Raw genomic sequence first — 15,619 nt, forward strand, 5'->3', positions numbered from 1 at the left:
ATTTGTGTTGAGAGTGAAATCATTTAAGATTTACCAGCTATTTTCCCATATTCTTACAAAATCACCTTCCAGGGATAACTGAGCATCTGTCATCCTTTTTCCTTCTCAGTATGACAGCACCTGTAAGAATTGAGAGTTTTGGAAAGAGGCTAAAATTGGTTAGGGTCCAAAGGAGCCTGTAATTTACTCCTACAGCTTGATGATCTAACACTGCATATGGTGGGCTGTGTTTCTTGTCTACCTCTCAAAATTTTGTTCAGAAAGGATAGCGATTATTAAATTTGTTCCCCAGACTAGGTGTGGGAATGGGTAGAATGGACATGGAAATCATGACACTTAATCATGAGTCTTCCAGGCCCAAAACAAAAAACAGCACTCTCCACTACAATGTCAAGATCAAAGCCACAAACACCTTTAAATAGTGCAAATTGGGGGATCTGGAGAAGGGTAACTGGGTGGTCTCCATTGTCATTGAGGACAAAGCAAAAGAAAATGGGTTTGAAATGCAGGGGAAGGAAATCAGGGTATCCACAAAGAAAGGCTCCTACTCTGCAGAAACATCTTCAGGGAGGTTTTAAGTGTTGAGCAAACAGTCTAGAGGCAGGGTAGTCAATGAAGGTCTAGAGATGAATATATGCATTACATGACTTTATTCTAGTTTTTCCACAGTGGGCAGCCATGATTGTCATTCATATAGCTCTTTTTATAAATGTGCTTTACAGCGGGAAGCTGTCACTCATTTATATAGCTGTTTTTATAAAATTATTGTTTTGCATGTTAACTCTCAGTTAATTGCAAGGACTTAATGTTTTTCTCATTGATAATTTCTTTTGTATCTTCCCATAGTTCATTGCCTTCTTTATATTAGGTATTTAATAGTTAATGAATGAAAACAAACCAAGGACTCTGGACTATGCCATCTTCTCTGAATAACTTTAAATTCAAATCAATTATTCATTTCATGAGTATTTTTTAGGACCTCCTTTTTTTTATAAATCTATAAACTGGAAACCCTGGTGGCGTACTGGCTAAGTGCTACGGCTGCTAACCAAGAGGTCAGCAATTCAAATCCGCCAGGCGCTCCTTGGAAACTCTGTGGGGCAGTTCCACTCTGTCCTATAGGGTCACTATGAGTCGGAATCGACTCGACAGCAGTGGTTGGGTTTTTGATATAAACCTGTCAGTGTTCTAGGCTCTGGGAACGAAGCAGTGAACAAGACAAAGTCCCTGCTTTCAGAGAGCTAGCATTACAGAGGGAAACTAACAACAATAGTATGTCAGGTGGTGATAGTGTCATGAAGAAAAATAAGCCAGGGTAAAGGGATAGGGTGTGATAGGTAGGGTGGTGGGGGCTATTGTGCATTTTAGAAAAGGTGGCTGAAAGTCTTTTCTGGTAAGGTGGCCACAATACCTTGAAACTAATGAGAACCAGCCATGCAAGTATTGCCACGAAGAGTTTCAGGTGTGTTCAGGAGACAGTGTGGCTGAAGTGGGGCGAGAGGGTAAGAGCGGGAAGAGGGGGAACTTGTAGGCTGTGGTAAGGACTCTATGGTTTTTCCTCTGAATGAGAAGGGGACCCATTGGAATGTGTTGAGCAGAGGAGTGACACAATCTAATTTATTGTATTTATACTCATTGAAAAATCAAACCAACATTTTCATACAAAAAGCTAACTACATTCCCTGCCTTAGTTCACACAGATCTTTTATTCTGTATTTGCTCCCTAATAGTTTACATCTCCTCCAGAGCGCAGGCAGCCCTATGCAGCTCAAGGCTGACATCTAGTGGACGGTTTCATAATTGTTTATAAGTCTGCCGTGTGGGCTGCTGCTGACTGGGTACAGAGGGGAAGCTTTGACAGAAAACCACAAATGGTGTGAGAGCAGTCAGAATCAGGTGATTACACTGGATTTGTCTCCTTGTTTTTCTTTAGTTCATGTTTAGGTAAGTTTGTATTTTTCTAGCATGTATCTGTTAGAACAGATGAGTTCAGCTGCAAGACAATTAGGGCATTAAAATCATGGTGAAGGGGAGAGTAAGTTGGCACTGGGTGGGATTGACAAGGAGAAACTGCCCTGGTTCTAGGGGTGGTCTCCAAAAGGTACCCTGTGATTTGTCATGTGGTGCCTAAGGGTATATGTGCGTTCCAAACCTGGGCTTGAGTCAGGTTGGCGCCAATTTATAAAGGGCTATCATCTGATCAATAGGGTGTGAGGAAGTTCAAGGCAGTGTGAAAATACCAGGCTCATTTAGGTGTTCCCCAATGCTTGTCGTTGGGTGCCATTGAATCCTGACTCATAGCGCCCCCACGGGACAGACTAGAACTACCCCATAGGGTATTTCGGCTGTAATCTTTACGGAAGGGGATCACCAGGTCATCCTCTTGTGGAGCTGCTGGGTAAGTTCCAACCGCCAAACTTTCGGTTAGCAGCCGGGCACGTAACCATTTGCGCCATTAGGCCTCCTTTTCCCGGTATTAGGTGGGGGTATCTTGGTGTTGCAGCCAAGAGCTTTAGCTTTATAATTGAACGTGATTTCACTTCTTACTCGGCCATTTACTAGCTGTGAGAACTTGGGGAAGTTACCATCTGGGTCTCATTTTCTGAAATGTATCCTAAAGATATTATGTCAGGTAATTTATACAAAGCACTTACCACACTAGCATTCAGTAAGCACTCAGTAGCAGCTAGATGTTATTGTTCAGAGGAATCACAAGTAGCCATTAAAGAGAGACGCAGAGTATAATAACATCTCATTAAAAAATTTTTTTTTTGTCCCCGGTATTTGACATTCACTGAATTTAGCTATTAATTATTTTGTGTATCTATGACAAGATCCATTTTATCTGCATTGATTGAGGGTAGTTGAGTAATCTCATTAACTGAAGAATATCATTTACACCACACAGAGATTAAAACCCTTCAGCGGCTTTCATTACCTTTAGGAAAAAAGGCCCAAATATTTAGCTCTGCATGATCTAGCTCCTGCCTGCCTCTTCAGCCTCAGCTTTCACCACTCTTCCCCCTCAGTTTCTGCATTCCAGACACGCTGGCCTTTCTTCAGGTGCTCCAATGCCTTGTCTCTCCTGTTTTATGACTTTTGCCTGTCCACATCTCTCCCACTCCCACCAACACACAACAACCAAGCACACACTTAGCTGGGTAATTCTCATCTTTCAGATTCCAGCTCAAATTGACCCTTTTCAGAGTTTTCCCTGGACCTACCTCACTCCCCCACCGGGCAAACCTACCCTGTTATATGATCTCATAGCATTCTGTGCTTTTATTTTTTCTTCAGAACACTTACCCTAGCTTTCAAGTACATATTTGGGTAATTATTTGCTCCCCAGCTAGACTGTAAGCATCTTGTGATCTGCTTGGCCCATGGCTCCATCCCTGGCACAGTGCCTGGTGCATTGAGACCCTCAAATATTTTTTGAATAGTAAAAACAGCAGTCTGAAAAGGGAGGGAATTTTTTTTTGAAAATTAAACTGTAAAAATAGGCAAAACACTTTGACTAACTTTGAACACGGGTGTAGTAGCGCTATGGTGTCACACCCCGGTTCCCTCCGGATGCTGGGAGTGTTGATGACGGAAGGCTCTCAGCTGAGTCCCTCTCTAGGCGTTGCCCTCAGCAAAGACAGCCTCCTCCTCCAAGGTCATGAGTCTCCTGGGTGCAGCCCACTTCCAGTGTCAGGCTGATGGGGGGATGTGAGTGTGCGGCCTCTTGCCTCAAGGTGGTGCAAGGAGGTCCAGAGCTCACCATAGGACTGGCTGAGGCCACTGTTCCAACTGCATCACAATTCTACTTCTCCCCCTGCCCAATCTGGCATCCTTCAGCCCTCACAGCTGCCTTTCCTGAGAGCACTCCCCAATATACCACCTGCTGCAAGCCTCAAGGCCCATTTCCTAGGGAACCCGACCCACAGCTGGCCATGAAGGAGAGGGAGGAGGCTAAGTGGCTCCTAAATTCCTGCCATCCACTGAGATGAGGATAATGTATGGAACTGAAGCAGGTTTTCTGGGAAAGATACGTTTTGAGGGTGCTAAGTTTGAGTGCCCATAGGATAGCCAAGAGTTTGAAGCTTAGAGGAGAGATATGAGCTAGAGGCAAAGACTTGGGAGTCACCTGCACACTAAAACACTGACACGAAGGCTATCACAGCAAGAAGTGTGCAGAGTGAAAGAAACAGAAGTCTAGGGCCGCCCAGGAACGCAACATAAGGGGCGGGGAAAGGAAGCGGTTCCACAGGGAAGGGCGAGTATGGACTCTTTCCCAAAGGAGGGTTACAGAGGCTAGGAAAGAAAGGCGCGAAAAGCGCTGCCCGAGAGACGTGGCAGGCGCGAGGCAGGCGCGAAATTTAAAGAGCCAGCTCCAAAGCGCAGGCCAGAGGCCTGAAGCCCGTGGGTTTCTCTTCCTGGGCCTGTGAGAGTCTCATTTCCCCACTGAGCCTCCGTAGCACCTGACTCAGCAATTTCGTTATCTAGGCAGTTGCACTACTTAAAAAAGCTGGTCGCTGTCTGTCTACCAAGGGGCAGTTCCTTTGTTAAAATATAATTACATGTATTTAAAATATAAAGAAAGCCAACTATGACTTTCTTTAGCCCCCAGGAGGTGCAAACGATTAATGCCTTCTGCTGTTAGCAAATTTTGGCTGAGTCCACCCAGAGGCACCTCAGAAAAAATGCCTGGTGATCTACTTCCAAAAAAACCCCAGCTTGAGAATTCTATGGAGCATAATTGTACTCTGACACACACAGGGTCACCATGAGTTGGAGTTAACTGGATTGCAGCTGGTATGCACACAGGATGGAACATTTTGCATCCCCACACAAACCAGAAATGTAAATCATTTCCTTATTTGTCACTTTGCAATTGATGTACTAATATCCTCTCCTTGAACTGCGGTGTTATTTGTGGCGACCACACTATTAATTCAGAGCGTTGCCGGCGTGACCAGTGCGGTCTTTTTTTTTTTTTTTTCTTTCAGCACCATTCAAAACATTATTTCAATCCACTCTGACACAACACGTGCACTCTCACTTACAGTTCGTGTTTTCATTCTGTGAACACCCAGCACCACCCAGTCAGTTGCAAACCCTGACACATATAGACTAGAGGTGTTGAAGTCAGGAAGACCCACCTGGGTTCACATATTTCTGTAATAAGCGATACAGTGTTTTTTGGGGTCTCTAACCTGTTGCTGTCGAGTTGATTCTGATAGTGCCCACATAGGACAGAATAGAACTGTCTATAACCAGTGCAGCTTCTTTCCCTTCTGTCCAGTTAGATTTAGGAACAAGATTAATTTAGGATGACAGAAGGGCAATGGGTCAGTAGTAGGGCACTGGCCTGGTATCACTTTGAAATAAGTGTTTGAAGAAGTCGGGGTGGGGGGGTGCATTGTAAGCAGCCTATTGGAGGTATTGCCTGAGGGACCTTCAAAAATGATCCACAGGAAGACAGCAGCGCTGAGACTTTGCCACACCTGGAGGACACCATGCTCCAGGTCTTCCAGGTGGGAGTCAGATGCCAATCCACTGCGTCCCCTGAACTGCTAATCTGAGTGATCCTGCAGAGGCCTCCTTTGCTAGGCTTGAGGTTAGAGGCAGGCCTCTCACCTCACCACCTTGCCTCTCCAAAGGAATACTCCCCCAACTCCCATTCCCCTCTCCACTCTTACCCTTTTACATCTCTTTATGGGTTGGGTAATGGATTCAAGAGGCTTACAGCAAAGTCTCACTTTGCAAACTCACCAGGATGGTCTGTTTACTCATTTTGATATATTTATTCACACTTCCAAAACACGAAGAGTTCCATTTTAGCACCTTTGGCTTTGTGTTGCAACATCATTAAAATCAGCCTGAAGGAAGCAAGCAAAGCTTTCACAGAATAAAAGAGCTTGCTCAAGTCTATCTCAGAACCAAGGCAAACCCTTAGATTCAGACTTGGCCAAATCCTAGCTCCATCAACAAACTTAATTCTAAGATGTTCTTCCAACAGCATACTGCCTAAGTTGTTGTTGTGTGCCACTGAGTCGATTCCAACTCACGACAACCCTATATGACAAGAGTAGAACCGCCCCATGAGGTTTCCAAGGCTGTGATCTTTATGGGAGCAGATCTCCAGGTCTTTTCTCTCATGGAGCTGCTGGTGGGTTTGAACAGCCAACCTTTTGGTTATCAGCTAACCATCGTGCCTCCTGGGCTCCTTTTCAGCGTACTGCCTGTGGTTGCCATTATGTTGAAAAAGCTAAATCTGAAGAAGTACCAGCAGAGGAAAACTATTCTCTTTTCAGTGGTTCATCTCAGACATCTCCTATAACTTGCCACTCTTGGATAATAAAAAGTCCTCCAGCCACTTTCAGACCCAGGAGTAATCTTATTTGAGTAATTAAAATTCTGGTTTAGTGTCATAATCATATAGCAACATTCTCTTATCCAATTCAAAGCTTTTCCTCACCTCCACTTCAGGCCTGATTTAAAAAAAAATCAAACCATACAGAAGGGCTTAGGAAAGCAAAGGTCGCCTGCCCCACTCCTCCTCCTCAGTTCCTCTGCCCAGAAAAAAACAAAACCCGTGGCCATTAAGTCGATTCCGACTCAATAGTGACCCTATAGAACAGAGTAGAAGTGCCCCATAGAGTTTCCAAGGAGCGCCTGATGGATTCAAATTGCCTATCTTTTGGTTAGCAGCTGTAGCTCTTAACTGCTACACCACCAGGGTTTTCCCCCTGCCCAGAGGGAACCAATTTTAGCTCTTAATTGTTTCTGTGTTTAAGTAGTAAATTATAATTATTGACAAAGTTACTTCAACCTGCTCAGTTGTTGGCATGTTCAGCCACCTGGTGAGGTTAATGTTTTGGAGAAACAAGGGGTGGTTCCTTCTTACAAGCAAGTTTTGGTGTTTCACCCCTTTACCTTGACCCTATCCCCATGATAATTTTGAGTTAGGTAAACTGAAGGCCTGTATGAAGCACCACAAGGCAAGTCCTGCTAGCCATTTAAAAAACAACTTTTTAAAAAGGCCATTTAACAGCTTTTTAGAAATAGGAGTAACGGTTTGTACAAGCCATGCCCACTTTTCTCCTGTACTTTTTTAGACCCGAGGCCTGCTCTTGTGAGCCTGGCGGTGGTTTGTGTTTGCGTTGGTTGCACCTGATGTTCTTGTTAAGCCTGGCAAGTCTGTCTCTTGGGAGCAGAACCACTTCCATGCCTTTTGTATACAAAGAATTGACTCAGGACAGCTGGTACTGCCACTCTCTTGAATAGGACCTGTGACAGCTGACCCTCCTTGCTCTCTTAGCCATGCCCTCCGAGGCAGCTGTTCTGCAAACCCAGGGAGCACAGGGACATGAACCCTGCTGTTTGCTGTTCTTCCTGTATCCCATGGGGACTTGCTCGTGTACTTTACCCAGCACCTACAGGTTATTCCCACCTTCTCCTGGACTGCTTAAGCACCTCCTAACAGGTCTGTTTGCATCCAGTCTTGCCTTTCTTTTAAAAAAGACCCTCCACATAGAAGCCAATGTGTGCTAGTTATCAGTTTATGGACTCTCAGCTTCAAATCCACTCTGTATTGCCTGCTCTGCAAATATGGAGCTGGGTCCTTTGAATATTTTTCTTTTGCCAGCTGCGCGAAGTTAAACTTTGTCAGTAGAGGGCGCAGGAGAGACACCGGAGGAGGAAGGGCCAGTCTTTCCTCTTGTTAGGTGCCACCAAGTCATAGCGACCCCATGTGACAGAGTAGAACTGCTCCATAGGATTTTAAACTTTACCGGAGCAGATGGCCAAGTCTTTCTCCTGCAGAACTGCCGGGTAGGTTTAAATCACCAGCTTTTAGGGTGGTAGCCAAGTTCTTAACCGTTGTGCCACCAGGGCTCCATTGTGTGTCCTGGAATTGATTCCAACTTATCCGACACTAGAGGAGACAGTAAAACTGCCCCATAGGGTTTCCTAGGCTGCAATCTTTACACAGAAGTGGTTAAAAGCTACAGCTGCTAACTAAAAGGTCTGGTAGCTCAAATCCACTAGGCGCTCCTTGGAAACTCTAAGGGGCAGTTCTACTCTGTCCTTTCGGGTCTCAATGGGTCGGAATCGTCGACTGCAACGGTTTTGTTTGTTTGTTTGTTTAACCTTTACAGGAGCAGATCTCCAGGTCTTTTCCCCTGTGGAGCTGCCGGTGGGTTTGAACCTCTAACCATTTGGTTAGCAGCTGAGTGCTTAACCATTGTGCCACCAGCGGTCTAGTTCCCCTGTATTATTCCAGGTGGGCTCCTACAGTGTGCACCTCTTCTTCTCTAGTTCCTGGCATATCCAGCTTCTCGGTACCCAGGTCCTGTGGGCGGCTTCTCCAGGGCTAGGGTTCTGAGCCCAGCTCTGGCCGTGCACGGGGTCAGTAGTATCCAGCAGCTAGAAGCAGCCCTGGAACCCGCTTGGTGGTTTCATAGTGGAGCGCCTCCAGTTACCTCCCTTTGAGCACTTTTACCAGCACCCTAGAGGGCTGATTTCCAGCAAGTTCCACCACCGCTCTCTCTGCCCTCTACTGAGCCAAGGCCATGCCGTCTGCACCCAGGTCTGGATTTCAGCCCTGGGAACAGGAGTCTCTTCCTTGGGATAGTGGCTGCTTCTTGTACCTGTTATGCTTACGCTTTTTTAGTGTTCTTTTTATTTCTTACAGGCCAGTCCCTCGTACTCTATTATCCTGTTACATAGTGAATGATTCTTTGTATTAAACCTCATCTTTTCAGATTGGAAACCCTGGTGGCGTAGTGGTTAAGTGCTATGGCTGCTAACCAAGAGGTCGGCAGTTTGAATCCACCAGGCGCTCCTTGGAAATCCTATGGGGCAGTTCTAGTCTGTTCTATAGGGTCACTGTGAGTTGGAATTCACTTGAGGGCAATGGGTTTTTTTTTTCTGTTCAGATTACTGAGTAGTTTCTAGTCCTGACTGGACCATGACTGATACACAGCATAACCTTTTTGAAATGCAAATCTACTTCTGTTACTCCCCCTTGCTTAAAACCGTTCTGTGGTTTTACTCTGCTTATAGGATGAAGACAAAACTCATTTTCATAGTCTCTGAGGCCCTGCACGGTCTGGTCCCTCTTTACCTCCCTGGCCTTACCTCAGACCAGAGGATCCCTCTTTCCCCCTGAGCAGGGTTTATACAGATACCGTTCCCTGTCTTGTGGAATGATCTTTCCTGACCTCCTCACCCAGTCAGCCTCTACTCACCTTCAGGCCTCTGTGGGTGGTGCAGATGGCTAACACACTTGGCTATTAACCCAAAGGTTGGAGGTTCAAGTCCACCCTGAGGGACCTTGGAAGAAAGGCCTGATGATCTGCTTCTGAAAAATCAGCCATCAAAAACCCTACGGAGCACGGTTCTGCTCTGACATACACGGGGTTGCCGTGAGTCAGGGTCAACTCAACTGCCGCTGGTTTGCTTTCATGCTTTTCTCCTCAGGGAAGCTTTTTCCATCTTCCTTGTCTAGGTTGAATACCTTTAATTCACTCTCACTGCACCATATATCTCTCCTTTGGAGTATTTTTCATGATTATAATTTTATGTATGTTGGTGTAATTTTTTGGATTAATACTTACTCTTCTATAGATTGTAAACTCCATGAGCGCAAGGGTCTGTGGCTTTTTTTTTGGTTCCTTTTATGTCTCCAGTATCTCTCATGGTGCCTATTACAAAGCAGGCATTCTGGCTTGTCCAGTAGTCTTGGTCCAGCTAGGGTCTCTTCTGTACTTCACTTTGCCACAAGATGGCAGGCTAAGACACTGCTACTTGATTTCCTTTGCTAAAGAGGTAGTACTTCAGGTTAAAATGCTTTTATCTAAGCCAAAGAGGATCCCTTTGAAGTGAGATTGAGTCACCTATAGAAGATTTCTCTGAAAATGTCCACTGTGTTTTTCACTTCTTCACTGACTGTGAGGAACAATATGAAATGCAAACAACCAAGACAAAAAACTTTTTCTTCTTCAGCTTGCAGAAGAGCACACGAACCTTGAGCTCTGATTCACATGGGAAGATAGGGGCATGGGAATATTTACTGCTCCTCTCCTCATGCTTTGTTTTGTAATAACTGTAATTTCTAGAAGAAAGACCTAGAGCAAGGAATCAGGAAACTATGGCCCTAGGGCCAAATCTGGCTATGTACCTGTGTTTGTAAATAAAGTTTAATTGGAACAAAGCCATGCCCATTTGTTTTATGTATTGTTTTTGGCTGCTTTTGCACTGCTGTGACGGGGTGAGTAGTTATAGCAGAGATTATATGGCTCACAAAGCTGAAAATATTTACTCTCTGGCTCTTTACAGAGAAAGTTTGCAGACACCTGGTCTAGAGGATGTAAATTTCTTAAAAGCCATAATATATAGTTAACATTGAACTAACTTCACTTTAAATGTGATTAACATTTAAATCAGTTGACCTTAAATAAAGCACATTGTTGTTGTTGTTAAGTGCCATGGAGTCAGTTCCACTCATAGTGACCCCATGCACAACAGAACAGAACTCCATGCACAACAGCCCAGTCCTGTGCTGTCCTCACAATTATTGTTAAGCTTAGCCCATTGTTGGCAGCCAACGTGTTAATCCATGTCACTGCGGGTCTTCCTCTTTTTCACTGACCCTCTGCTTTACCAGGTGTGATGTCCTTCTCCAGGGGCTGGTCCCTCCCGATTACATGGCCAAAGTAAGTCTCGCCATCCTTGCTTCTAAGGAGCATTCTGGGTATACTTCTTCCAAGACAAATTTGTTCCTTCTTCTGGCTCTCCGTTACTCAATATTCTTCACCAACACCATAATCAAAAGTGTCAATTCTTCTGTCTTCCTTATTCATTGTCCAGCCTTAACATGCACTATGAGACAATTGAAAATACCATGGGTTGGGTCAAGCGCACCTTACTCCTCAAAGTGACATTTTTGCTTTTTAACATTTCACAGAGGTCTTTTGCAGTAGATTTGCCCAATGCAATGCTTCCTTTGATTTCTTGACTGCTGCTTCCATGGGCATTGTTTTTGGATCCAAGTAAAATGAACTTTTTGACAACTTCAATGTTTTCACTATCATGATATTGCTTATTGGTCCAGTTGTGAGGATTTTTGTTTTCTTTATGTTGGAGTATAATCCTTACTGAAAGTTGTAGTCTGTGATCTTCATCAGTAAGTGCTTCAAATTCACTTCGTTTACAGCAAGCAACACTGTGTCATCTGCATATTGCAGGTTGTTAATGAGTCTTCCTCCAATCCTGATGCCATGTTGTTCTTCATATAGTCCAGTTTCTCTGATTATTTTTTCAGCATACAGATTGAATAAGTATGGTGAAAGGATACAACCCTGACACACACATTTTCTGACTTTAAACCGCTCAGTATCCCTTTGTTCTGTTCTAATGACTGCCTCTTGGTCTACGTACAGGTTCCTCATGAGCACAATTAAGTGTTCTGGAATTCCTGTTCTTCACAATATTATCCATAATTTGTTATGATCCACACAGTCTACTACCTTTGCATAGTCGGTAAAACACAGATAAACATCTTTCTGGTATTCTCTGCTTTCAGCTAGGATCCATATGACATCAGCAATGATATCCCTTGTCCCACGTTGTCGTGGATTGAATTATGTTCCCCCCAAAATGTGTGTATCAATTTGGCTGGGCTGTGATTTCTGGTGGAAACCCTGGTGGCGTAGTGGTTAAGTACTACGACTGCTAACCAAGAGGTTGGTGGTTCGAATCCACCAGGCGCTCCTTGGAAACTCTATGGGGCAGTTCTACTGTGTCCTGTAAGGACACTATGAGTCAGAATCGAATTGTGGGTTTTTTTTTTGGTATGATTACCGGCATTGTGTGATTTTCCTATATGTTGTAAATCCTGCCTCTGTGATGTTAATAAGGGAGGTTGGGCGGCAGTTGTGTTAGTGAGGCAGGACTCAATCTACAAGATTGGATTGTGTCTTGAGGCAATCTCTTGAGAGATAAAAGAAAGAAGGGAGAAGAGAGACAGGGAGACGTCATCACCACCAAGAAAGCAGTGCCAGGAGCAGACCGTGTCCTTTGGACCTGGGGTCCCTGTGCAGCGAAGCTCCTAGTCTGGGGGAAGATTGATGATAAGGCCGACAGAGAGAGAAAGCCTTCCCTTGGAGCTGACACCCTGAATTTGGACTTTTAGCCTACTTTACTGTGAGAAAATAAGCTTCCCTTTGTTAAAGCCATCTACTTATGGTAGTTCTGTTATAGCAGCACTAGATAACTAAGATACACATCCACTTCTGAACCTGGCTTAAACTTCTGGCTGTTCCCTGTTGGTGTACTGCTGCAGCTGCTTTTCTTCTTCTTTTTGTTTTCATAATTTTTATTGTGCTTTATGTGAAAGTTTACAAATCAAGCCAGTCTCTCACACAAAAACTTATATACACCTGTTTTTTTTTGTTGTTGTTAGGTGCTGTGGAGTTGGTTTGGACTCATAGCAACGCTATCTATGCACAACAGAATGAAACACTGCCCTGTCCTGAGGCATCCTTACAATCATTGTTATGCTTGAGCTCATCCTTGCAGCCACTGTGTCAATCCACCTCGTTGAGGGTCTTCCCATTTTCCGCTGACCTTGTACTTTGCCAAGCATCATGTCCTTCTCCAGAGACCGATTCCTCCTGACAACATGTCCAAAGTATGTAAGACGCAGTCTTGCCATCCTTGCTTCTAAAGAGCATTCTGGTTGTACTTCCTCCAAGACAGATTTGTTCGTTCTTCTGGCAGTCCGTGGTATATTCAATATTCTTCACCAACACCACAATTCAAAGGCATCAATTCTTCTTCGGTCTTCCTTATTCATTGTCCAGCTTTCACCTGCATAGGATGCGATTGAAAATACCATGGCTTGGGTCAGGCACACCTTAGTCTTCAAGGTGACATCTTTGCTCTTCAACACTTTAAAGAGGTCCTTTGCAGCAGATTTGCCCAATGCAATGCGTCTTTTGATTTCTTGACTGCTGCTTCCACAGGTATTGATTGTGGATCCAAGTAAAATGAAATCCTGGACAACTTCAATCTTTTCTCCATTTATCACGATGTTACTCATTAGTCCGGTTGTGAGAATTTTTGTTTTCTTTATGTTGAGGTGCAATCCATACTGAAGGCTGTGGTCTTTGATCTTCATTAGTAAGTGCTTCAAGCCCTCTTCACTTTCAGCAAGCAATATTGTGTCATCTGCATAACGCAGGTTGTTAATGAGTCTTCCTCCAATCCTGATGCCCCATTCTTCTTCATATAGTCCAGCTTCTAGGATTATTTGCCCAGCATAGAGAATGAATAGGTATGGTGAAATGCACACCTGATGCACACCTTTCCTGACTTGAAACCAATCAGTATCCCCTTGTTCTGTCCGAATAACTGCCTCATGATCTATGTAAAGGTTCCTCATGAGCACAATTAAGTGTTCTGGAATTCCCATTCTTCACAATGTTATCCATAATTTGTTATGATCCACACAGTCGAATGCCTTTGCATAGTCAATAAAACACAGGTAAACATCCTTCTGGCATTCTCTGCTTTCAGCCAGGATCCATCTGACATCAGCAATGATATCCCTGGTTCCACGTCCTCTTATGAAACTGGCCTGTTGATATACTGCTGCAGCTGTTTTCGAATGATCTTCAGCAAAATTTTGCTTGCGTGTGATATTAATGATATTGTTCTATAATTTCCACATTTGGTTTCTTGTACTGTGGGGGCTTGTGTGTTGCTGTGATACTGGAAGCTATGCCACTGGTATTCAGATACCAGCAGGGTCACCCATGGAGGACAGGTTTCAGCTGAGCTTCCAGACTAAGACAGACTAGGAAGAAGGACCCGGCAGCCTACTTCCGAAAAGTATTAGCCAGTGAAAACCTTATGAATAGCAGCGGAACATTGTCTGATATAGTGCTGGAAGATGAGTCCCCTGGGTTGGAAGGCACTCAAAAGATGACTGGGGAAGAGCTGCCTCCTCAAAGTAGAGCTGACCTTAATGACGTGGATGGAGTAAAGTTTTGGGGACTTTCATTTGCTGATGTGTCACGACTCAAAATGAGAAGAAACAGCTGCAAACATCCATTAATAATTGGAGCCTGGAATGTACACCTTGCTACATGCTCCCAATTACTCTCTCCCTAATGACACAGCCCGCTCTCTCCCTCCACCCTCTCTTTTCGTGTCCATTTCGCCAGCTTGTAACCCCTTCTACCCTCTCATCTCCCCTCCAGGCAGGAGATACCAACATAGTCTCAAGTGTCCACCTGATCTAAGAAGCTCACTCCTCACCAGCATCCCTTTCCAACCCATTGTCCAATTCATGTCTGAAGAGTTGACTTTGGAAATGGTTTCTATCCTGGGCCAACCCCCCATGACCACTGGGGTCCCTCTAGTCTCAGTCAGACCATTAAGTCTGGTCTTTTTATCAGAATTTGGGGTCTGCATCCCACTGCCCTCCTGCTCCCTCAGGGGTTCTCTGTTGTGTACCCTGTCAGGGCAGTCATCGGTTGTAGCCAGGCACCATGTAGTTCTTCTGGTCTCAGGATGATGTAGTCTCTGGTTCATGTAGCCCGTTCTCTCTCTTGGGCTCATTATTACCTTGTGTCCTTGGTGTTCTTCAGTCTCCTTTGATCCACGTGGGTTGAGACCAGTTGATGCATCTTAGATGGCACCACAGCTGCTTTTGGATGACCTTCAGCAAAATTTTACTTGCATGTGATATTAATGATATTGTTGGATAATGTCTGAATTCTGTTGGATCACCTTTCTTTGGAATGGGCACAAATATAGATCTTTTCCAGTTGATTGGCAGGGTTGGCAAAGTAGTTGTCTTCCAAATTTCTTGGCGTAGATAAATGAGCATTTCCAGCACTGCATCCATTTGTTGAAAGATCTCAATTGGTATTCCGTCAATTCCTGGAGACTTGTTTCTGCCATTACCTTCAGTGCAGCTTGGACTTCTTTCTTCAGGACCATTGGTTCTTGATCATATGCTACCACCTGAAATGGTTGAATGTTGACCAATTCTTTTTGGTACACTGACTCTTTGTATTCCTTTCATCTTCTTTTGATGCTTATGCATTGTTCAATATTTTTCCTGTAGAATCCTTCAATATTGCAACTTGAGGCTTAAATTTTTCCTTCAGCTCTTTCAGCCTGAGAAATGGTGAGCTTCTTCTTCCCTTTTGGTTTTCTAACTCCAGGTCTTTGCACATGTTATGGTAACACTTTACTTTGTCTTCTCGAGCTGCCCTTTGAAATCTTCTGGCCAACTTTTTTGTTTTCTTATTTCTTCAGTTCTCTTCAGCTACTTGACATTCAAGAGCAAGTTTCAGAGTCTTTTCTGACATCTATTTTTGTCTTTTCTTTCTTTCCTGTCTGTTTAATGACCTTTTGCTTTCCTTGTGCATGATGTCCTTGATGTCATTCCACAATTCGTCTGGTCTTTGGTCGTTAGTGTTCAGTGTGTCAAATCTGTTCTTAAGAAAAATCTGTTCTTAAGATGATCTCTAAATTCAGGTAGGATATACTCAAGGTTATATTTTGGCTCTTGTGGACTTGCTCTAATTTTCTTCAGCTTCAGCTTGAACTTGTATAT

Source organism: Elephas maximus, chromosome 9, assembly GCF_024166365.1.
Source record: "Elephas maximus indicus isolate mEleMax1 chromosome 9, mEleMax1 primary haplotype, whole genome shotgun sequence".
NCBI lineage: Eukaryota > Metazoa > Chordata > Mammalia > Proboscidea > Elephantidae > Elephas > Elephas maximus.